This window comes from Fukomys damarensis, unplaced genomic scaffold (genome assembly GCF_012274545.1).
Source record: "Fukomys damarensis isolate Sample0158 unplaced genomic scaffold, DMR_v1.0_HiC HiC_scaffold_3, whole genome shotgun sequence".
NCBI lineage: Eukaryota > Metazoa > Chordata > Mammalia > Rodentia > Bathyergidae > Fukomys > Fukomys damarensis.
The window spans coordinates 9,625,582-9,650,092 of NW_022900915.1; the positions used below are offsets into that span (position 1 = coordinate 9,625,582).

General features: G+C 41.3%; 1 protein-coding gene across 1 annotated transcript in view; it reads left to right on the plus strand.

Moving 5' to 3' along the window:
- The first annotated feature begins 24,130 nt into the window (after positions 1 to 24,130).
- The window catches only part of Htr4 (5-hydroxytryptamine receptor 4), a 134,413-nt gene continuing 134,032 nt past the window's right edge, over positions 24,131 to 24,511 (plus strand). The window contains 1 exon segment of the mRNA XM_033766745.1: positions 24,131 to 24,511. The gene's annotated coding sequence lies outside the window, so the exon portion shown is untranslated.

Sequence of the window (24,511 nt, forward strand, 5' to 3'; positions counted from 1 at the left end):
ATGCAAAGCTGTTTGCATGACTGATCTGCTGGCTGATCAGAACTGAATGAAGCCTGGAAGCCTTTACCCATCGTTTCTCAAACTTGGCTTCGTGTCTGAATCCGGAGTGGCTTCCAGTAAGAGCTGGCTCTGGAGCTGTTTGGCTTGGGCTGCATCCCAGCTTTGCTGCTGCCCAGCTGTGTGACCATGTTAAGGTCCTTTAAGGTCTCTAAGCCTTGGTTTCCTCATCTATAAATCAGTGACAATTTTTCTTTCAACTTTATAAGGTTATTATGAGAATGTCCTTGTAGGCAGCATTTGGCATAGTGACATGGCATCTGATAATTGCTTAAGGATGTTAGTGGCCAACATTTTTCTTTAAGGTAGCTATTTAGGCATCCCCTTTCATGTACCTCTTCAATCTGTAACAGCTCAATGAGATCCACCATGTAAGGCAAAAATCCCATAAAATCACAAATAGATTATTTAGTGGAAGCAGAATTTTAGAAGGAAACTTGGACATGATGCATTCTTAGAAATGAGAAGTGTTGATCCAGAATTATATACTTAAACTGTTTAAAAGAGCAACAGAGCCTCATTAATATGGATTTTGATATTAATGTCTCTCAAATATTTCCCTTTCCGTGTTCCATAGTTCTTGTCACTTATGAAAAGGTGCTGGGAGTTTTGTTCACCCCCCCTTAGTGTCTTTAGTTGTTCTGGTGTGGCCACCTTGATGGCCTAAATTGATTAAAAATGTTTACCTTTTATGGTCATTTTGACTTTGAGGAAGACCAGTAATCTCACAGTGCCAGATCTGATCAATAAGGAGGATGAAGACGTGCTGTAATATTCTTACTCAACAGAGGTTGGTGTATCAGAAGTGATGTGTAGCATGGAGAAGAACTGGGTGATTTCCATTGACTTCTGTCAACCTTGGCCTTAGGATCATAACCACAGACCCACGTTTTATCTCCCAGGATGACATTTCTTGAAAAGCTGGAGTCTGAAGTGGCATGATCATGCAACTCCAGTGAAATGCATTGTGATCCATGATTTAAGGCACACTTTGGTTATTAATTAATTAATTTATTTTGGTACCGGAGTTTGAACTTGGAACCTTGCACTTGTGAGGCAGGCCGGCAGAATGAGTGAGCTAAATCCCTGGCCCTGGCACACCTTAAAACGTACTTTCTACTGTAGCTCATCAGCAACTAACTGCACTGAACAAGTTGACACTTGCCACATACTGTTGCTAAAGTTCAATGCTCGTTCTTGTATTGAAGACTCCTATCTTTCTGTTGGATGGCACTGCACCAACATTCACCACATTTTAAAAATTACAATGAGTATGTGCAAGTGTTGTGTTTTTATGTACAACAGCAGTTAACAACAACAAAGCAGAAGAGTATCCTGTCCAAAGTGGAGTGAGTTATTCTCCCTTTTGTGAGTGACCATTCCTTTTGATGGGGTAAAAGCAGCTCCAGGGCTCACACTGGCTACTGCTTGTTCCTCTTTCCATGCAGAGTCTGCAAAGCTGGAGGCCAAGCGCCATAATAGAGAGACAATTCACTGCGTTCCTCTTCTCTTCTCTTAGTCCGTTCCTTGAGGACACAAGATGAGAAGCATAGAACTGGGAAGTGGTGGGCAAGGAGATCAGTAGCTGGCAGAAGTCGTACCCAGAGCAATCCCTGCTGGCACTTTGGGGAAATCTTAACATCGACACCAAACTTCCTGCTATCCCAATAGGGATCTGTTTCCAAGAAATCAGGTTGTAATGAGTAAAAAGGCAGTGTTCTGATAAAAATGTGCATGCAGATTGACTTGTGAATCCTCCTGGGTTTGAGAAAGGTGACGATTTGTGAACAGGTGTTCATTTCTACTAAGACTTTTTTTGCAGCTAGGTTAAACTAGATTTGCATTTAATATTCATTTTCTTTTTAGTCTTGCGTAAGTAGTATCAGTGATTTTGGCCTGCCCAGTTTATTTCGTTCCTCCTTAAAGCACCTATACCTCTAAAAAGAAACGACAAAATACAAATTCTATTGAAAGGCCTGGTTCAAATAACCCTGCAGGTTATTCTTTGAGTTTATAGGTTCTGCAAAAGAATTGAAAGTGTAAATAAAGCCATTGCAATGGAATTAGTGATAGGGATTAGGTAAGGTCTATAGAGAGACTTCTATACAGTTAGGTTAATCCCAATGGAAAGAATTACCAGTAAATATTCTAAAAAGTAAAACAAAACAAAACAAAAAAAACCCCCCAAAACTGGCAAAAATGATTTTTAGGAGACTTAGACCTAGACTTTAGGCTTTAGCATCTTGATTTGCTCATCGGTTGCTGTGTGCCCCAATTTCCCGCCCCTGCAAACCAACACCACCAACAACCACCAGGATTCTGCGGGTCAGCGAGCCCGGGGAAGCTTGCCCGGGCTCCAGTGTCTGGCCCTTCAACTGGGAACTCCAGAAGCTGAGACGACTCAACAGCTGAGAGCTGGAGTCACCTCGAGGCTTGGCACTCCGACGGCCGGAGACCATGCCAGCTGTGCTCCGGGCTCCTCGGTGCTGCGGTGGCAGGGTAATCTCACATGGCCTCTCCACGTGGCACCTCTGCCTCCTCACTGCACAAACACTGGATTGCGAGTGCCAGATGCCTAGGAGAGCCAGGTGGAGCCTGCGTCACTTTCTAGATCTGGCCTGGGAAGCCATAGGGCGTCACTCCCGATCACAGTCACATCCGAGGGGGAGGAAACACAACTCCAGCTCTTGACGGAGGAACATCCACTTCACATCAAAGGAGCATGAGGCAGGCGCTGTTTGGTGGAGCCATAGCTGAAAGAATAGGATGGACCACAGCCCCCGATAGTACCAATCGGTTCCCAGAGCTGTAAACCCTTCCGTGATTTCTGATCTGACTTAGTCTCCTCTGACTCCATCTCTCTCCTTGGCTCAGTGACCTCCAGCCACAACAGCCTGCTTTCTGCTCACAAACACATCGACTCCCTCCTCGCTTTGGAGCATGCTAGCACACTTCCACCCCACCCAGAATATTCTCCTCTTGATATTGCTCCTCCCCAAGGGAGGATGGAAGCAGGATTATTTTCTACTTTCAGCTTCTTTCCCCCGTTTCTGAAGGCTGTCAGATTCGCATGGAGAAAGCAGGCAACCAAGCATGCACATTTTTTATGGCTCACACTCTGTACCACTGATCCTAAGAGAGAGTAGGAAGGATTGTTAAGGCCATGTAATTGAACCTCCTTTGAATTCTCTCTCTGTGCAGCAGGAGGAGAGAGATGAGGGTCACAGGTCCTGCCAGCCTTAGTGTCATCAGATGCTGAGTGTCTGCTTGGGAGATGACAGGCTTCAGAGGATGCTTTTTTGGTTTTTTAAAATTTTAAATGGTTGAACCACTGCAACCAGGACTCAAATGCCCCCCTCTCTGTGGTGCCTGCTTGTCTTAGCACGGGCCAGAATGCTTGTATTATTTGGAAGTGTGGCTTTCATAGAAGCCCGTTATCTCTTAGGGACACCTGGAGCCAGAGGGCAGCCAAGTGCTTTATGAATGTGAAGGCATGTTTCCCAGAACTGACATAATTCCGTCACTCGAGACACTTAAAGCCTTCCCTCAAGCAGCAACCTTGGCACTGACAATTTTATCTTCTCAAAAGAAGTACTTTCCTATAATCCAGAGGTTGGGAAACATTCTCTGTTAAGGGCCGAATAGCAAATATTTTTGGCTTTGTGGGCCTGTGCTGAAGCAGTTTACTCTGCTTCTGTGCCTTGAAGAGAGCCAGGCATAAACATTACTTTGAGAATGGCCATGTCTATGTGGCACTGAAACTTTGGTGACAGACACTGAAATTTGTCCCTATTTCATATAATTTTCATTTGTTATTAAACAGTATTCTTTAAAAATTTTTTTCAAGCATTTAAAAATTAAAAACTTCTCTCATGAGCTGTACAGAGAAAGAGAGAGAGAGAGAGAGAGAGAGAGAGAGAGAGAGAGAGAGAGAGAGAGAGAGAGAGAGAGAAAAGGCAGCATGGCCAGATTCAGCTTGTGAGCCTTAGCAGTCTAACTTATTACTCTGGAATCAACAGCACCCTCTACTTCCCAGTCTAAACCGTTAGGTCTTCGGACTTTCCAGGGACGACCTGATTTGATAGTTGTATTTTTGCAGTTTCTATATTACATCAACATTGCTATCTGCTTCATTAATTATTACATACTCTTTAGATCTCAATGGTCATTTCAGTCTCAGAAAAGTCCCTTAAACTTGTCATTATGTACTGCAACCATGTACTAATACAAAAATAAAACCCACATCTTCTTTATCCAGTCTCCAAATGATGGGCAAAGAGGCTGTTTCCAAGTTTTAGCTATTACAAACTGTGATGTTAAGGTACAAGATCCCAATGATGAATGTAACTGTATACGTAGAATGTACCAATAAACTCAATGAGAGAAAAAAATAAAAATAAAAATTGAAGGCAACTAGAATTAAATTAGGTTCCTCCATAGTTCCCTGTACTCTTTGGCACTTATGCCTTTGTGCAATCATGTGATTACCATCCACCTTGTCTACAGCATAAATCATGGGAAAGCAGAAACCAGGGCCACTGAAACTTCACAGTATCCTCAGCTCATTCCAAGTGACTGATCATACGGGACTTCCATCAATTAAGTTTTCTTTCACCTGGCTTTGCTCTTGAAGCAGGCAGCTAAGAAAATGGCATTTAAAATACTAGGCTGACAGTGTAGGCAGTAGAATTTATTGATAGAATCTTTAAAAAGGAGTAGCTAGGACCCAAATCAGAATGCCAGCATAGAAAAGTGCATGAGTTACAAGAGACTATCACCTCCCATACTTTGAAAGCCAGACCTTTTCTAATTATGCCACGGTTGTTCACAACTTACCTGGGGCTTGCTACCCAGTGCAGTTGGAAATACTCATTTATTTGTGTTTGTCTTCCCTCCATAATTGAAAGGACTATGTACATTTTGCCTAAAAATTGTTAAAAATTAAGACAGACATAGAATTAGGATATTACATTAGATAAGACGAATAACATGCAAAATCAATTCATTAGGCATGTTTATTTGAAGCATAGTTTTTTGGAGAAGTTTTTTTTAGCTCTTAATTTTGTCTAGCTCTGACATTTTTTTTCAGAGTAGGTTAAGTGTGTCTGATGCTTTGACACAGGTTTAGAATCTCTGTATATGTTAACATATTATTTAAGGGTAATGCCAGAGGAAGCCTAATTTATTCATCTATTTGACAAATATTTATTGAAAATTACAGGTCCATGTCTGAAAGAAGCACAAAGGGGGGACTATGCTTACCATGACCGTTCCCTGTCTACAGGCCATCTTTTGTCCTGGTATTTGGCTTAGGTCAAATCTGGACTGATCCACGCAGCCAATAACCAAGAAAGAAGTTTGCACTGCTTTCTGGCTTTCTTTCCACGCCCTGAGAAGTTAGTGTGAGAGGCTGAGTGCCTGTGCCTTGGTTTCTCCATGGCCTGAGGATCTACCATTTCTGTACATACAGGAAACGAGATCTCTGTGGTAAGAGTTCGCCCCAACTTTGTGTGAGGAGCCTCTGGCCAGGAAAGGAAGGAAATCCTAAGAGCATTGCACCGAGGAGTTGGAAACCCTAGTGTTATCTGGGCTCCACCAAAAAAACCTCTGTATAACCTCGGCAAATTGCTTTGTCTCCTCCAGATCTTAACTTTTGATAAGAAAAAGAAAAAATTAGGTAGATTATCTCTAGGGTCTTTTCACATCTTTATCACTGCACACCTGCAGTTGGGAGGCCACATGGAACACTCAAATCTGTGATTCTTACATTAATTTTATGAAACTCAACCTTCCAAAGATTCTAAGAAAGACAAGTTCAATGCCTTTAAAGAATCTTTAACTGAAAACAGCTGAAGATTAACAGACTCCAAGGTGTGAAATGGCAATAAAATGCTATCAGAGGAGTAATCTTAACGCTGATTTTGAGGCTCATTTGGGGGTGCTTCTCAGTGAGTGAGCCCCAATCAGATAACAGTCAGTGAGGGAAGACTTTCTAGTTTAGGACAGTTACAGTTTTACAAAACACCTGTTAGGTGCTAGATACTGCCCTAATTGCTCGATGACTGTTACTCCATTTAATCATCTCAACAACAGTATCTCTTATTAAAACAGAAAATTAAAAACCTTCTCTTCTAATGGACCAGCACAGAGCAGCATTGTTAGCATATGGATGAATGTGTGAAGGGAGCAATTAAAGATGCATTTTTATTAGTTCATAGCTCTGCATTGAAATGCTCGCATTCATTTTATTCACCCAAGGCTTTCTAGCAGCCTTCTTGGTCCAAAGGACAGGCACAAGCTATCCCACGTCACTGCGGTTGAAATCTCACGTTTCATTGTAAAAGATAACGGAGGCCAGTGAAGTTGGACTGCTAAGGAGGGAAAGACTTGAACTGGCAGGTGGGGAGAAGAATGTGTTTCCTGCGGATTTGTCAGCCCAGGAGATGCAGTTGTAGGTGTACGGATAGCTTAGAGAGGTGGGTTGAGGGAAATTATAAAACCATCACATTTGTTTTTTGCAGGGGACTCAGAAACCAGATTACAGTGACAGTTACATGTGAGTGAAAGAGGTAACCATAGGCACCGGTGGAAAGGGGCACGATGTGGGACCTACCGAGGAACAAGGAGGACGTCACTTCACAATGAAGAAACAGTGGAAAGCCTGCAGAAAGTGAGTAGGTGGGAATGTGGGAAGGAGAAGAGAGAAAGCACTGAGCAGCCAACCATCTCTTCAGCTCTTCTGCTGAGGTCTCTCTCAGTTTCCTCAAAATCAGTATTTCTCACCTTCTTGAAAAGCAAATTCAACCCATTTCATTCCAGAACAATGGCTTTATTGTAGAGAAGTGGATTGAACTTGTTTTTATGATAGAACTAATTTTCGTCCAGATTGTCCTATCTCACTGAAAAAAATCACCCAGTTGTTTTGTTTTCCCAATCCCCCCTCCCCTCAACACAAAAGAAAATTTGTCATGCTGCCACCGTGTCCCAGACTTTGTTCCGTGTTCTGAGGTTCTCACAGAAGAGGCTCCAATTTAGGAAGACAGAAACAGAGTGAAATAAAAAGTTGACACATCATGTTGGAACAGGGTACGTGTCAAGAAAATTGCTCAGGCAAGAAAGGTTGTAGGGGTTTCTGGGGCTGAGCGTATGCAGGTTTAGAGAACATGATTGTTGAGCCACACTTGAAGAAATGTAGAACTTAGGGCAAATGTGAAGATTTCCGAAATCCTGGGGAAAATCATTTCATGGAGAGAGGACAGAAAAGCTGAGGTTGCAGCGTGTGTGTTCAAGGAACAGGAAGTGGTCGGCGGGCTTGGAACAGAGGATGGGGAAGGGCAGAAGAGGAGGCAGTAGAGAGGGAGCTGCAGGTGCTACAGGGTTGCGGGCTGAAATCTGAGTGATAAGTGAAAATATCTAAAAGTTTTAAGCAGAGAGGAGATACAAGAAGTCCTGGAATATTTGCTTTCAAGGTAGCATGTCTTAAACGCATTCATATCTTCCCGTCCCTGCTGCCACCACCCTTGTCTAAGTCACCATCATCTCCTGCTCAACTTCTTGAACATCTCCTGCTTGACTTTCACAAGTTTTCAGGCACCCTTTCAAAACTGTTCTCTTGCAGCAAGCACAGTGATTCTTTGGGATACGAACTGGATTAGGCACACCTCTGCCTCTATTGCTTCTGCGATTTCCCATTGCACTCTGAGCCAAATCTAAATCCCTCTCCATGAAAAGTAGTCAATCTTCTGCTGCGCTCTGTAGAAATGCCACAAACCTGCATTCATCAACCCCCAACCCTTTCTGCCTCTGGCTCATTGTGCTGGCACTTTCTTTGCCTGGAACAGTCCTGCCCTAGCTCCTCACAGACCGATCCTTTCTATTCCCTTGGTTGTTATCATAACCATAAAGGCCTCTTCCTGAGAAACTTCCCAGCTTCCTCTCTCTCTGTATGTCTCCATCTTTGCATCTTGTCCAGTCCTGCAGGTCATGTGCACTTTTAGAAACTGTAATTTTTGCTTGTTTTTAACTTTTTCTGTCCCTCTGGACTGTATATTCTTTGGAGAAAAGACTGTCCTGGATCTCAGTCATGCTTGTATCCCCAGAGCCCGGTATGGTACATGGCACATTGAGTTTTGTCACTCAGTAAAAATTAATCAAAAAAATAAATCTTATAAAAAGCAGAGAGGATCAGAGATCGATCCAGACTCTAGAGTGGTCTTATTGAAATACTAGGATCTAGGAGTAAGTCTTGAAATTAACAAAGAAGCATATTTTTATAAGGTATTTTAGACATTCTCCTAAAGAAAAGAAAGACCAGCAGGTATAATGTAAATACTTGAAATTATGACATTTTTTAACTTTGTAAAATGATATTTTTAGTGTATTCATTTCTCCTCTAATTGTTGCCATGATCATTTTGGTTCCCATGGGAACCTACAGAAGGATGTTCCTTGTTTTCCCCACCCCTCTGGGCTTCAGTGAAGGAAAATGGACCACAAGGGACTCTTCAAGAACTGCTTTAAAATGTGCTATCCAGCAGGGGATTTGACCCAACAAATGCTTACTGGGGACCAGCTCCATGTCAGAGGCTCTGCTCAGGACTGTGCAGGAGGAAGTGATCAAGACACAGGGTTTACCATGGAAGAGAAGTGGCTGGGACAACGCATCTCTTCAGTACCCAGCAATACATGATGTGATGGGCTTTGTATAAGGTGTTCTAGGGTGAGAGAGAAAGAAAGCTGCTTGGAGAGATATTGCTTAAATCATGTTTGAAAATTGTCTTGCAATTAGCCAGATGAAAGAGAGGAGCAAAGAGTGGGAAAAAATGTGTGGCCAATTATCTTTCTGGTTCAACTGAAAAGCATGAAGAAGAGTTAAAACACAAAAGGGGAAAAAAGAATTAACCCTCAGAAAACTGAAAACACTGTACATTGCTTACATCTGTAAGCATGAGGATGGACAGGAGGCTAACCAAAGAAGACTGATCTACAGAAGAAAAAGCAACTCGTACACCTTTATTAATTTGGGCCTTCACAAGTAAGAGGCCTCTGTCACCTCTGTGATTCACATGGATGTGATGAGTGTGTCAGGGAGAGGTGTGCCAGTGTGCCAGCAAATGTGCCTGACCGTGTAGCTGGTTGGCACTTGCAACCACCACGAGTGAGGATGCTGTCACACTCTACCTGGCTGGCCTAGGAATGGCATTTTTATCAGAAGAAGACACCCCAGTCATCTGCAGCCACTTCACAATGACCCAAGTCCTTTCTAAGTGAGTCTCAGCAATTTACAAAAGAGGAAATGTAATTCTCAGGAATTGACTCTTTTCCTGCTTTTCTATGCCTGCCTTTTAATCTGCGGGTGTTTCCTTCCGTTTCTGCCCTGTGTCTCTGTCCAACTCTTCACGTCCTTTTTGTCACTCTGACCCTCATTTTTCTCCATGGTTTCCCAACACTTACCATCCCAAGAATTCTAGGGAGGCTGGGGTGGGCTGTCAAATGCTAATTATTTTACAAACCATTGATAGACTCACTGGGACCCAATATGCTACAGACAGAATTCTAGAATGTAAAGCAAAAGGTATGGGTATGTTAGAACAATGGTTTCACTTCATAGACTAGAGAGCCAGAATCCAGAGAATGGAGACCAGAATAGCTTTTCGGTGCCAAGAATTGCCTGGTAAATAAGGTATATGCTAACAGTGTTACAGCTAAAGTCATGAATGAGGCTGAGAACCTAATTTCCATGTATTGAATTCCTATCTCCAGAAGACACTATTGTGTCACGGCGCTATCAAAATGCCACCTTAAACATCCTCCTCATGAAGATGGAAGAATGTTTTTCCATCTATTTTTATGTTTATGAAATATGGTAATAATGTTTTTAAAAGTTACTCTTTTTGGCATTCTTATTTTATTGATTCTTTCCTCAACTACCCAAAATAATTAAACGTGCAATATGGAACAAATATATGTGTAGTCATCCAAGTATTTATTCTTGGTTTTAATCTGCCAAGTTTTTGCAAAGCTAATTCTGCTGGGAGAGAGTTTAGAGCAAGTGATCAGAATAATGAGGTGCCTGGTATTAAGCCTCGCAGTTTATGTGCATCTCACTTAAGTCTGTAGCACTGTCCTAATTAGATTACTCTTATGTTTCACTTTGCAGGTAAGTGGTTCACAGAGGTTAGGCTCCAGAGCAAATGGAAGAGTCAGTATCCAAGCTCAGTTTTGATAGTGGCAAACTTAAATGTCTAACCTTTTAGTCTTTCTCTTTTACTTAGGAAAGAACAAACCAGACTGGTTCCAAGGTGCAGTCTTTTGACTAATTTCCAATGTTTAGGTGTCATAAAGGGATGGGACAAGAAGGAGCAGCTTCCAGTGCTGTGGGGAGGCCAAAAAGAATTTAATTTAACTCATCTCTTTTCTATAGACTGTGAGGTTTATTAGACAGCACAGCGAGGGCACATTGACCAGAAAGTCACCAGCATGATTTTTAATATCATATCACTTTTTGTCCTGCAATTCTTCCTGCTAGTTCCTCCCTTTCCCCCTTTCCCTTTCCTCCAGAGACTGCAAGAATCCTTCTGGATTCTTGGAAAAGCAGATAAGCTATTTCATGTCCCCCCGACACTTTCACAGTTCACTGTCAGTATCTTTCAGGCTCAATCACTAGTACAAATCTGATTCCTTAACACTGTAGTGATTGTTACAGTTCTGCTAGTCCACTAACTTTTAACTCTAAGACTGTAGTTGCTATTAGTCAACTGGGCTTTAGTTAGGAACACAAAATAATGTATTCTTTTTATTTCTTTCATAGGTGTATGGAGAAATAAAATGGTGGTAAGAACCATCCATTCAGGATCATACGTTTTCATGTAACTTGTTAATGGACGTAGTGTGTTAACCAAATGATAGCTCCCGGGGGCATGAACAACGCAAATAGCTCCCTCATCTCCATGTCTAGCCCACATCTTTTACCCAAGGCCTAAAATGCTCACTTTTCACTTAGTTTTGAGGCATTGCTTTTTGGAAGTTTTTCTGTTAAAGCAAATTAAATGTTTAAAATGAAGCTGGTTATTCTGCTACTGTGTTATTTAAGATGGTGGCCAATAGTCATATGGTTTGTGGGCAAAAGAAATACCCTAGTTCAGATTGTGATGCGCTGTGTTTGTAACTCTACTTCAAAGATTTAATACGAGAAAAAGAGCAATACTAATAATATCATCTTCAGTGTTTTACATGTGTTTTCTGTTTAATCTTTACTCCAATCTTATGATAGACACTGTAGTTCTTCTCCTGTAAGAGATGAGGACTGTAGAGGAGAAGTATGTGCTCTGTGTTGTATACCTTGTAACTTAGATGTTTTCTATAGCCTCAGTTCTTGTGATGTTACAACGCACATTTTCCAACATAAAAATGCCATAGGCATGTCTTTCTGATTCTCTCTCAGACAACTTACCTTTTTCTAGTAGCCACAGAGCCATGGACTTATGTTTTAAATATCTCTGTCCCCAGTTGAAATCCCTTTGAAATGAAATTATGCATAACTTAAAGAAAAAGTCATTTCCCTGGAATAAAGGTGTGCAAAATTACAGCAAAATTCATTTTCTTAACTACAAAGGCAGAGGAAAGTGGCAAAATGTGGAGTTCTATGATGGAAAATGAATTTCCATTCTGCCTAAAGCTACATTCATCATGTCAAGACACATGCACACACACACACACACACACACACACACAGAGATGCACAAAATCACTCTTCCCCCCACTCTGCAGATATTTACTGCATGATTGAAGTGTAAGAATACATATAAACAAAAATTATAGTGTCAATAAATATCCTTATGGAGGGTGACATTGGAAAACATCTTGCCATTTCAGAATAAATCAACCATAGCTGATTTCCAGCTTAGAATGATTGTTGCTCCATAAGCTGAGCATCAGTGATATACTTGTTTGTATTTGGCAGGGATGTTTTATGAAAGGTACATTACCAGAGACATTAAATCGTACTTGGTATAGAGATAAATGAGGGAAATTAAATTCATTCCTCCTGTACCTAACTCTAGGATACATAGTCATGGTATGGCATGAAGGAAAAAATTTCTCCTAATATATTTTTTTCTACACATGATTTGAAAAACATGTATCATTGAATTCATGCAAGTGAATTAAAAATACGTTATTTCTCACCCTTCCAGTACCTTCAGTAAGTAACATTGATTGTGAGTCTATGGTATATAAGACCTTCAAGGAAGAAATCCTTGAGATAGTAGAGTAAGGAGTAGCCATCCTTGGTGTGCTTGGAGAAATCATGTGTTAGTTCACTTACTCTGTGAACCAAATACTAGCCAGGCGCTGTCCCAGGTACTGAGGAATCAGAGATGAATTAAGATCAGCCCTGTCCTTAAGCCATCCAGAAAGTTCACAAGGTTTGCTTTTTTTAAATCACATAAACATCATGTGTATTGCTTTTAAAGGGTTATATAATTTACATTTTATCTCACTGCTATTATTACTATCATCATCAGAATCATCATAGAAAGGAGGAGGAACAGGCTAGGAGGAAAAGGAAGGTTGGAAAATCGTTGCAGAGCTTGTTTATTGATTTACATCCAATTGCCAGAATAGAAATAGTTTCAACTTTGGAGAAGGCATGAAATAGATACTATACATACCTGAGTGGAAAAGCTGGAGGCTGGAATGGTTAATTTTGGGGGGTCTTTTAAAACATCTGTTTCAAACTGCATGGAACAAATACACACAAGAGACCTAATCTCTTATTGAACTGTTATGAATCTTATCCTGGGATCCTGGTCTTTTGGGTAATTTCACTGCATTTATGTCCAAAGTTTTAAAAAATGTTGTTCTTGTCCAACTATCTCATTTTTAAAATTATAAACTCAAGCTCACAGAAGAGCCATTAAATGTCCAGTTTGTCTTATAAATATTTACTCTGTTTTTACTTTGTTTTTCTCTCCTAAGATCATGACTTTTTCCCTCTGTTTTTAAAAGCTGATTGGCTAACTCACTTCAAAGGCATCTTTTTTACTTTATATTCCTAATCTGGGATTTATTATATTTACCACTGCCAACATGAAAGACTATCACTATCAACTTTGTACCTATTCCATTTTCTCTCCTCAAGGTACTTTATGACCCAGGCAGCCACCTAGATCAGAAAGATACTGAAGGTAGTAAAACTCACACAAAGCTAGGCTTTGTTATCACATGAGTGTGCAGAAGGGCATTTGCCCCGAGTATGTGACACTTATATCATACGCGCCTCTATCCCACGCCCTCCATCTTCCCACTTCACCATACTGGGCTCATCCGAGGCTGGAGAATGGAAGAAAACAGAGTGAAACCAGGACCCCCGTGGCCCAGTTGCAGGGCGTGGAGGTGAGATGCTATGTTCCCATGGATGTGTCTGTCCAGCCTGAGGAGCACTATGCTCTGGCAGATTTTCTTGAAAGCTGCCCCTGCGCTCTTCTTCCTTGGAAGGACCATGAGAGCAGCCCCGTTTGCCTGTGAAGCCAGGCTGCTCTGAAACAGCACCGTCACAGTTCCATTCTTCCCTCAACACAGCCAGTGTCCACTGCTGTCCCCAACTAGCTATGTTATCAACATCCAGCCCTGTTTTTCAATTAACTGTTTATAAGCATTTAAAAATGTACTTTTTTCTGATTAGGGCATAAGCTATACTCTCTGGAGAATACTCAAAGTATAAAATTTTAAAGTAATTATGCACTGTACTGGTGCCACCCAAAGACAACCATTGCAAGTATTTTGTGAAATCCTTCATAGATTTTTAAGTCAGTACCACAGGCATTTTTTTTTTTTACAATTGAGAATGCTATTAAATGTGCTGTTAGGTATTCCACTTTTTTCTTTTACTATATTGTGAACTTTGTCCCATATCATTTAAATAGATATATATTTGTGTGTGTGTGTGTGTGTGTGTGTTCATGTGCACATGCTCTTAGAGAATTGCCCTTAGAGAACTGTGTAGGATTCCCATATAATATTTCTCTGCCATTTGTGGTAGCCCGAATCATTTGTGGCACAACAAATCATGTGTTTTGTTGTATTTGTCTTCTTAGCGATTATCTGTGCCTGAGTGCATTTCATCCATATGTTACTTACAGCAAAGTTTTAAAAAATAACAATGCAGTAATTATAGGAATGATAAAAAATCTGTTTATCTATTCACTATCCAAAAATTAGTTACCTTGGGCAGGGATTTAGCTCAGTGGTTCTGCAGCCCACCTCACAAGCGCAAGGACCTGAGTTCAATCCCTGGTACCAAAAAAAAAAAAAAAAACCAAAACCAAAACAACAACAACAAAACAAAAACAAAAAAAACAAAAAAAAAAAAAAAAACCAAAACCGAAACAACAACAACAAAACAAAAACAAAAAAAACAAAAAAAAAAAAAAAAAAAAAACCAAAACCAAAACAACAACAACAAAACAAAAACAAAAAACAAACAATCAAAAAAAACCAACCAAAAAAAACCCCCAAAGAAAAAGTTAGTTACCTCTACAAGAAGGAACTGTTTGCTTGCCAGAAAAATAAGCTATGTTGGTTTACAGGATTTGATGGAAACTACAGATTCATGGTACTTTAAACACTTTATTGTATATCTCCTCAGGTAAGAGAAACCTGAAATATGCAGTTAATTTTTGCGGTGTGGAAGTTCAATCCAAAACTCACATGCTGGGGTTTTCCTTTTCCCTCATGACTTCACTTTTTAAGGTTTCAAATGCTTGGTGACAGTGCTTGCCATTTCACACCCCAGGAAAGAGTCAGAAAGCAAAATAAATGTGGCACTCTGTAGCCACATCAAGAAACTTAAAGGAGTCTTCCCCGAAGTTCCACACAGTACCTTTGCTTAAATCGCACTAGTCAGAGCTCAGCCATGTGCTGGGAAGCTTGGGATACAGTCATTTACCACAGGATAAAATTAGGATTTTACTACTCATGGGAAAAGGTGTACAGTGTAGCGTTGGGCAGACAGAAAATATACTGCTTTCCGTAACTGTTCAAAGGTTGCCTATAACTTCAGGTACACTTTTAACTCTCTCATGACAATACTATCAGGACCTTGGTTCCATTTTCAGAGATTCTATGGCTCACACCCTTTGTACGTTACTTTTATTCCCAGACTGGTTCTCTCTAGGATAGAAGTGATAGCTGTTATATTTCATGAAATGATATTCTTGTACCTCACTGTCCAGAGGTGGAGGAAGACATTCTAAGAAATCTCACAAAAGAGCAACAATATTTTCTTCCCAGAATAGTGAGCAGGTGTTTGTGCGTTATTGACCAGAGCTGGACTGTTTGTGTATGCTTGTCTCAATCATTAGGGCCACATAGGCAGGATAAGCTGACTTAGGGAACCAAGGTCATCCCTACAACTAGCAAGGGCCTTGGCTTCCCCAGAATACAGCTTGGCTGGGCATGGGAAATATTATTACTGCACATGAAAACGGGTGTGATTGTACAGAGAAACCAGTGTTCACTACAGCTTATGAGGACCTTTCCCTCCTTCCTTCTTTGTAATATGCTGACATAGTTATTTCTTTACTTTTTGCTAAGTAATCTCCCAATATCATATTACTGCCTTCTCTCGTCACTTCTGCAACTTTGAGTAACACAGTTAAACCTCAGTTTCATAGCATATCCCATTACTAACAGAGACGGACATCTCTTGGTTTCTAATTTGTATGATGATGTTCCGTTTCCTTCACCCATTCATCATACCTTCCCACCTCTGCTTCCCGATTACTTTGCCAGTTGTACCATGATTAAGGCTGAGACTGAGAATTAGGCATTCTGTTCTATTACAATAGGTAAGTCTTTTCAAATATCCGTAAATTCATTCTGAAAGCTTAAAGTCAGAAAATGATACTTAAATCTTTATGACATTATAAATATGGTTCCCTAAGGCCCAGATGGTTAGACTTTCCTTGCATGTGATCAAAGACACAAGCTTGTTGCCACTCAAGTTCAGAGGACTTCTTTATTCCTAAATACCACTAACTACTTTAGCACTACAAAGGCCTTTGTTAAAGAGGTTCAATTCTTTTTTTTCCTATAAAAACTTCCCCTTCATGGTTAGATGATGATGCGCTTAGATTAGCATGGTGGATATCTTACATCTAAGAGGTAGATTTGGGGGCTCAGAAAAGAATTCTGAGCTACATTGCAGAATAAGGGCCTTGTTAGCATGCGAATGATGACTAAAGCAAGCATCCTGAATGAAATACGATGGGGGACTGAACAGAGTAAAAGAGGGAGGGCCTTGACATTTAAATGTTAGTTGGAGGAGCTGGCAAATGAAACTGAGTTTTTCAAATTTTAGCATCAGAGAGTCAAGGAGATGGGTAAGATCAGAGGTGATGTTGAACCTCGCACTTGAAACACAGGTTCTTGTTCAGCCTTCTGGCAGATGGCGCCCAGCCTGTGCTTTGGTACCTGCAGTGCTAGACGGCTCCAAATGTTGAGACAGCCTTAAACCAATCTGAATTTGGCTTCTCTATAGTATCCTAGCCTGTGTTCTACCTTGTCATGCATCAGAAGTTCAGCCTGATTGTATTGTCACCTGATTCATGAAAGCTCTCCTAATAGTTTGAGTCAGTAAAGTACCCAATATACTTAATGTAATCAATTATTAATATTGTTTTGCATTATTATTGTTAAATCTTTTATTTCACGGATGCTCATGAGAAAGCTGGAATTTTAATCTTGGCTCTACTCCATTTTAGCCACATTATCTCAGGGTCAAGTTCCTTAAACATTCTATGTTTACCCTTCTTAGCTTTATAAAATCATAGTAATATCTCCTTCACAAAATTGCTATGATAGTATATGCTCAATAAATGTTTGTTAGGTAATAATAAAATAACAATAATTTCCACTTAAGCTTATCTTATTAAACTTCACAGTGTGTTGAAATTGCATCCAACCCTATCTATTCTAGTTTGTTCTCATGTTTTGAAAAGAGGGAATCCATCTTCTGATGTCTCACATGCCCCAGAATTGAGCACAGGGCTCATCCTGTAGAAAACTAGTAAAATATTTGTAGAATGGCCAATCCCTACCTATTTAGGTTGCTTTTCTTTAACCATGAAATGAAAATTTGCATCTTCTACTAGCCATCCTATTACATTCCTATAATTAATTGTAGGACATCCCTCAGGGACCCACATACTCCCACAACCTGGAACATGTCCACCATACTCTTCCCTAACTATCTTCACCATCCACAATATTACCTGGTGATGGATCCTTGCTTCTGCTCTCCACTGCAAGAACACCAGGGTCTGGGCCAAAAAGGCTGCTGGCCGTGACCCACCAATGTACTCTCCTGGCCCAAAGACAGAGCCTCCCCAAGTCTGAGTCCTACTTCATCCCTTGAGCCATGGTCACTCAGCTTTGGCTTGTTCCCAGGGTACGTTTTGAACACTCCTGTTGTGTTTGCTTCCCTTCTCTATAGCTCAAGTCGGTCCAAAGAATCTTCTGGGGCCAGAGGCCATTCCCTGGGTGTTGACTCTTCTTTCTGCTCACTGGAGCCTTTTCCTCTAGGACTTCATTTCCATTTCAGAGGGACAAAAGCTCTCAGGTTTTGAACAGAAACAACTACCATAGGGAAAGGGGCAATGGATAGAATGAAAGAGGGACTTGTCCGTATTGGCCAGAGCTAGCCAAAAATATCTAGATAAAAGGAAGTAGAGAGGTAGGTTTTTCTCTTTGGAAAGGGGATCAAGAGGTGCAGAAGAAGGGGATGAAAAAAGGAGTGAAGATTATTATGGACCAACTGCACACAAGAAATGTAAACATTATGCACAGCAAACATGTACGGTACTAAAAAATACTAAAAACTCATACTTCACTAAATACTTCAACTGTACCACCAAACATACTTGTTCATGATCAAGTTCAGTTTTGCTGTGTCCTGAATGTGGTGGTAGTTATAGAGTTCTCAGTTTGTCTAAACTCACAGAACTGTACACCAAAACCAATGCATTTTATTACATATATGTTTAAATGCACATTTACTACGTGTGTGTTTAAAAATAAATCCCAAAACTTATTTCTAATCCTGAGAATTGTGTTAGGATTTTGCCCAGCAGGTCTGACTCGTGATATGGTCTTGTGACTTCGCAGCTCTTACCCAGAAGAGTAGATTTGGAAGAGTTTTTGAGGTTCCCTTCCTCATAGACTATTCATTTATTTGCTTTTTATTGATAATAAAACATTGATCAGTTAACAGCCTTTTAAAGCATAAATAGATTAAGCCAAACACTACCAGGAAGACTAGAGGACAAAGAACAGCAAGTGTACAAAGAGGCCAGCAATCTGTTATCTGGGTTGTGATAACTGCTTGCCACCCTTTACCCATCCAATTCTCTGCTGCTTCAGGCAGTTGGCTTGTCAGTGCTCAAACAGCAGGTTAACAAGGCTTTGCCAGACAGTAAGTTAGTAAGACCACGCTGTCTTGAATTGATGTGGTCTCATGTTCTCTTGCTCAGTTCTGTTCATTCCTTCTGGAATAGACTGGCTTCTGGGCAGCTGTCTCCCAGTTGGAGGCAGCCTGCAGCCTCTTCTCTCCTCCTTCTCCAGCTCCTCATCCACCCCTCACTCACAGACATGTGGTGTTGCTGTGTCTGAACCACCTGCTCTATTTTACAGTCCCTCCTGTGTAGGAAATCTATTTTCCTGCAAGCCACATCCTCTCACAGAAATGAGCAATCGTCTTTTGGTTTTCTTTGGCCTCTGAAGGTCTTTGCATTACTTCTGACATTCTGGCCAGGACAGATTCTGTGGAGGCGAACCCAGGTGTGCATGTGGCCATCTTTCTACCCATTCAGTTCTTACTGAGTCCTCTCTGGTGGCAACTCTTGGAGTACATCATCTCTTCCCTTTAGCAGCGCGTGCTTCATCCAGGGAGGCAGAGAGTCAGAGGTAAAGGGTACATCAATCAATTACACAGAGAGATAAGAGTCACAAGGGATGTAAACAGAGTACAAGGACAGAAATAATAGAATAGGAATAAGGGGATCAGGAAGAGACCTCTCTGTGATAAGAGATATTTAAACTGAACCAGAAATAAAGTATTTTGGATCTAAGAAGGAGCAAATGAAAAAATGAGGAGGCTAAAAGGAGCTGTGTGTGACTTAAAACCCAAAGTGCAGCATGGTCTGGGCACAACAGGAGACCAGAGCTCTGAGAGCTGGGAGAGGAGAGGAGCAGGGTCCATAACGTGAGCTCCCTGGAGGCCGAGGTGACAAGTGTGAGCAGTAGGACTGGCTCATCCCGTGAATTTGGATTTGGGAAGTGGGAGATAATCACTCCAGGACATGTAGCAAAATAAAGACAAATACAGCTCTCTGCAGTGTCTTTGACTTCCAAAGAAAAGATTATAAACATTTTTCCCTTCACCACTTTTTTTGAAGGAGATTATTTCTAAGCTTTTTTCTCTAACATCAAATGATTATGTATAAGATAAACAGATGTATGTGAATGGCCCGTGTAACTACATTTTACACAGGATTGTGTTTTACTGTATTATTTATTTTGTGGAGATTATTAAAATAGCATCAACCACCCTGACCTTAATCACAATTTGTTTTCTTTTTCTTTGCAGCTGTGTTAAAACTCTGTCCAACTGTTTACATTTTTAGCAGCTCTTAAGTGGATGGAAAGTATGTAGGTTTTGAATCTGTGCATTCAACAGAAGCACTGATTTATTTCAGTAATTTAGATTTGAAATGTAATCTCTGTTTTCTTTTCTCCTTTCTCTTTGTTCTCTACTTTCTCCCTTTCTCTGTCCCTCTTCCTTGTCCACACACATGTGCACACATGCACTTGCGGGTACACACACACACACACACACACACACACAGAGCTCTCTTCCGTAGTTCGGTCATCTTAAGTAAAATAAGCTGAAAGCAAGCTTTGAGATTGTTAACACAGCCTCATAGTATGGTGCTGATATCATGCTCCAGTCTGTTTGGCAGGTTGCTGTGTAGTAAGTACAGGGCAGGATAGCTCTACCAGCTGAGCAGTGTGGACAGCCAACACAGAAAAGCAGTATTTGCGTCTGCACACCCGAACCAATTAGTGTTACAAGATCTTAACATGCCCAAGTTTATAAATGAAATAATAGAATCAAAGAACTCCATCTCTCCTGAGTAATATTTCTGGGCTGGAGCTAGTCATCCAGAAAAACCTGGCAGAGAGTTGAGCCAGGATGCCTGTTTGGCACCTTAGAGTGGGCATTTCTTTTTCTCAGGGTTTCAGCTTCCATTTGCCAAGGAAAGGTGGATCCATTGTGCATGTGCCAGGTCCTCTCCCTCCTCAGCCTCTGACTCAGAATGAGGGAAGAGGAAGCCACACAGCTAAGACTTTCCGAGTGTCCTCCAGGGACCGTGCCCTCTAGCGTGTGACCCACTGGAGAACAGAGGTGGACACGGCTTTGTCTGTGCATCAGTGGTTGCACTCCCAGCTTTCTTGCTCTCTGCAGCTGTCCTGGCATCTGCTTTTCCAAGCCTGACTTCTGGCATCTTAATGGCTCTGTGAGACCCTAACATCAATCTAATAATTTCCATTTGCTTAAACAACCTAGAGTCTTTGTTTTTTGCTATCAAATGCCTTGGGATTGTACAATAAGTGTCCCTTGGGTGAATGAATCAGGGAATAAAGACAGCCCAGCTTACTCATACGTTTCAAGTCCTTTATGACTTTCCCTTCCTAGGGTATAATTTGAGAATGGGTCCTTGGAGTTCCTTGGAGCTTTGATAAGTAGGGAATTTTTATATCTCTCATTTTGGAGGCAAACCTGTTTTTTAAAATTTTTAAACTAATGAACTAAATATATATACATATTTATATTTATTAACTAAATATATGCATAACTACATATATATATAATTAAATATATATAACACTATATACATAGCTAAATATATATATATAAAACTATATATAACTAAATATATGTAAATATAGTATGATATTTAAAATTAAGAAAAACATAAAAAGAATGAAAACATATTCATAATTATCATCCTACATAATAAATATCAGTTGACAAGACCATGTTTAGTACCAGAGCGGTATCTACAGGAGGGATGGTATAATTTATATGGTTAATCTCTATTGTTAGACATTTGAACACCTTCCAGTAACTCACTCTTAGAAATAACCCTTCATTTAACACTCTCAGGTTAAGTCTTGAATATATAGCATATGACCTGCTAAGAAGTAGAAATTTTGGGATAAAGAATCTACATGTTTATAATGTTTCACTCATAACAGTAGCTCTTTAAAATAGGATTAAAAAGAATAGCTCTTTCATCATGGGTCTCTTATTCAGCAAAAACCGAAATAAAACAAAACAACACAAAACAAAACAAAAAAAGGTCTATACTTCAAGGTTTACACTGAAGCAGCCTCATGTAAACCACAAGCATTAACTGAGGCCCTTCAATTTTTGATGCACTCAGATAAATACAAAGAAAAAAATGCAAGAAAAATGTATTAATAGCTGCTTCTGTTCAATCCAACCAGATGTTGTACCTGCCTTCTTCTTCTATTTTGCATTTGTGCAAAATAGACTAACAAAATTCTTACTGTGTACCTCGCATAGCCATAATAAAGGGGTGTAAGACCAGTTCTTCATGCTTGAGGATCTCACAATCAGGCGGGCCATGCAGACTCACAAAGAACTCACAAGTAACAGTATACTCGTCACTGCTACAGTAGAAGGAGAAATACAATGTGTTTGGAGCAGAGAGCCAGGAATACTTTCAATCTGTACATGCGAAGTCCTTTTATTCCTTCCCCTCTCGTCGGAGGGCGTTGTTTCAATGGGAAGATGGGAGACAAAGGATCCTAGCGGACTAAAAGGGGGAGAGAGAAACCCCACCAAGGAGTCAAAGGGCCCTGATAAATGATAGGGTTGGCTTCATCTCGAGGGGACATTCTGGTGGTGGAAGTGTCCCGGTGAGCACTGGCACAGAGGAGAAAAGAGGTGTGTGGGGAACAGATCACCTGAAATGCAAGGTTCGGGCATAGAAAAGTGTTTGATCTGAGCTGTCTTGGTGGCTGTGAATAACAAGATAAGGCACTGGTGTGTGACTCCATGAATAAAATAGAGTGTTAGTTATCTATTGCTGCGGCAATAAATTACTTAAGGTAGCTTAAGGCGACATAAATTTATTACCTCACAGTTCTCCAGATCAGATACCTTACTGGATCTCACTGCTTTGAAATCCAAGTGTCTGGTGGTTACATTTCTCTCTGGAAACTTTAGAGGAAAATCTGATTCCTTGCCTTCCCCACCTTGCAGAAACAATCTGTGGCTCATGGCCTCTTTGTACAGCCTTTTTTATTTTTACCAGTCCATGTTTGCAGTACGTAATGATTACCCTCATGGCAGGGAGTTGGTACACACACAGGATGCACCTTAACTCTTTTTATGTCCTCTTCCTCTCCCTGCCTGGGGCAAGTCCTTCTTGGGCCTATCATTTTGACTATCTTTTCTGCCTATCTCTTCCACTTTTCCTCCTTAATAAGGGTGCACCCATCCATATAATCCATGGTAATCCGTCTGTGTTGAGTCTGGATTTGTTCACATCTAAAAAGTTCCTTTTGCCAAGTAAAGTAACATATTCACAGGTTCTGAGGCTTAGCACATGGATACTTTTGAGGTGTTGTTCTGTCCTTCAGGGGGACTCAGGTTATAGGGCAAAAGAGGGACAACTTCGGGTCCCTGTGCAGGAAGACTATGGTGACATCAGTTAGGAGGATGGCTGGAAAGCAACAGCCCAATTACAAGACCTCTGACGATTCCAGAAAAAAAAAAAATGACAAGGCCCCGTGGGATTGAAGAATGAAGTGATGAATCAGAATAGCAGAGCAGGTTGGGGCAATTTGTTGTAGGCAAATGAGGAGGGGGGAACAGGTGTGGGAGTACCAAAGCCAGCGTGGGTTCTGAGCACCTGTGCCTGTGGTATGATAAAGTAAATGGTATCATTGATCAGAAGTATTTGAGTTAGGGAAGTGGGTAGTGGTATATTTAAGTTTGGATCTTAGTATCATTAGAGAAATAACCTATAGCTTCTCTACTTTTAAACGATGACTAGCAACTATAAGATGAAGACAGATTCAAGACATATACACACCCTGGTAAAAATAACAGGGGAGAATGCCCAAGAGTGTGAAATGTTAAGAGAGGGGCATGAAGAAGGTAAAGAAAGCGACATAGCATGCGAAGAGGATCATAGAACAAGGGGTTAAGAAGAAAGAAAAAATGTAGGAATGGAATGGGTGGAGATTCAAGCAGGGAGGAATCTAGACAGGGCCTGGAAAAAGAAGGGAATCAGGGACAGAAATGTCAACTGAGAAAGAAAATGAGGAAAGGACAAACTCAGAGGTTTCTGGCACGAACGGCTGGTCAATTTCAATTTCTGCTTCACTTGAGTTGTACTTACAATTGCAAATTAATAATTTTTGAGATCATCTTGGAAGGTTTATGCACTGTTGGAGGTTAATCAGTGCACACAGCCTCTGTTTTGTTAGGCTTCCAGACAGCCTCAGTGGTCCCTGCAGGGTGAATTATTCACCCGGTAGGCCCACTTGGTAGGTCAGCCATCTCCGGGAAACAAGGCTGTACTCTCTCCTTGCCCTCCCCACATGCCTTGTTTCACTCTTGGATTGTTTTATCCCTGGAATTGGAGGCTTTGGGGAGATAAGGTTTCACTCCTCAGACTGCACCTGGCCAGGTGACACCCAGACCAGAGCTCTAGCAACCCCCAAAACAACTGGAGGCTGACGTTCCCCTTTTACAGGTGGGAGCCTGGAGTCCACTCTGGTCTAATTACACACTCAAGGTCACAGATGGTGCAAGCTGGGAGAACACCTAACAAGGGACCAGGGAAGCAATAAATACGGGCAGGATCACTTAGGAAGACTTCGGGCAGATGGGCATGCTGCCTCTGGCTTGGGCGGCCAGATTTGTCAGGAGCTCACTCTGAACCCTGCCCCACAGCTAAATCTGCCTTGGCGCAGTCAGAGGCAGGAAGTTCGCTCCGGAGGAATATTTTCCCCGAACAGGGACATCTCGAATGCTTTCATGTTTATTATCTCCGAGTAAAGGAAGTGGGTACTCAGAGAGGTTAACCAACATACCCAAGGTGACCCAGGAGCCCGCAGTGAGGCCAGGGCTTGCACCCTTACTTCAACGACAGGGAGGGCACACGCTGGCCAGCCAGGAGAGGTGGGGTGTCTCCAGCCCGCCTCCGCACCCAGTCCCCAAGTGCTCCCGGCAGCCCAGATTGCGTCCTGGGTGCCGGGCGGGGGCGGAAACTCTGGACAGCGGGAACCAGCAGGCCAGCGGCTTGCAGCCCGCGGAGCCCGGCTCAGCCAGGAAGAGGACGATGAGCCGCGCGCCC